Source organism: Hipposideros armiger, unplaced genomic scaffold, assembly GCF_001890085.2.
Source record: "Hipposideros armiger isolate ML-2016 unplaced genomic scaffold, ASM189008v1 scaffold_126, whole genome shotgun sequence".
Lineage (NCBI taxonomy): Eukaryota > Metazoa > Chordata > Mammalia > Chiroptera > Hipposideridae > Hipposideros > Hipposideros armiger.
In genome coordinates this window covers 1,066,666-1,067,842 of record NW_017731476.1, presented here as the reverse complement: position 1 = coordinate 1,067,842, position 1,177 = coordinate 1,066,666, and positions in this window count along the sequence as shown.

Sequence of the window (1,177 nt, the reverse complement as noted above, 5' to 3'; positions counted from 1 at the left end):
GAAAGGAGCATCAGAAACGCCCTTTTGCATGGGCTTTTCTGACCTGTTACGATGAACCATGAAACACACCGCCTACTCCACAGAAGTGATGACGATGAGGGCGCCTGAGCACAGCAGTGCAGTTAGGGCTCTGGGGTCACAGGCCCTGGGTCTGAGTCTCTGCCTGACTCTTACCAGCCGTGTGACCTTCAGAACGTGGTCTGTTTTTCCCTGGCCTCAGTTTCCTCATCTGTAAAATCACAAGGAGGGTGGTACCTGCGTTGGGAGGTAGCTGTCACCCCTTGTCACATGAAAGTTGACACAGCCAGGCCTTGACCTCAGATCCTGAGAGCCCGGACCTGGGCTCCCCCCACGTACTGTGCCAGGGCCTGTGGGGCCTGGAGTTGGTACCTCCAGCCCCCAGGCATGCTCCTTCCAGAGCTGCGGCTTCTCTTAGTGTACAGCTTACAGACCCTCCCCGGGCCGCCCTGTGTCTGTAAGTGCGCTCTTAGGTTCAGCACGTTTAAAAAGTCAGAGCTATGAGAAGGGAGAACCGGAAGTACTAGGTCGGGGGTGAGGCATGAGCCCGGGCTCGAGGAAGGAGCAAGTACACTTATCGGGCATATATTTTGTGCCAGGCACTGCTCTGTTCCAAATGCTTTCCCTGAGTTATTATTGAGCCCATTTAACAGATGAGGAGACTGAGGCATGGATAAGTTAAGGAAATTACATAGCTAACAATGGTGGATGTCAGAGCACCTGAGTCCATGCCCTTGACCGCCATGTTGCGCCACCTGAGGCCACTGCAGCCGAGTGGAGTGGAGCATGTCTGTACCTGTCCACTGAGGTAGGAGCCTCACCTGCCTGGTCCCCTGCTGTCTGCCCAGCGCCTAGCACAGAGTAGGGATGATGCTGGAAAGTGTACCCAGCCAGGTGAACCTGGTCTGGGAGAAAGGACAGACGGCACTGTTTCTCAGGCTGGGCGCTCTGAGGCCTCTCCATCCGTCGCACATGCCAGCGGCCAGCAGCACCGGCCGCATCAGCACACACGGCTGCCCTCCCCGCTGGCTTCTTTCTTCAGGAATGTTATTCCTTTTGTTTGCTAGGCCAAAATCGTCCATGTCTCCCTGGACAGCCTGTGCATCTCCCCTCCAGAGGGCTTTCTCATCCGGAAGGGGCCGGGCAACTGCCACTTTGA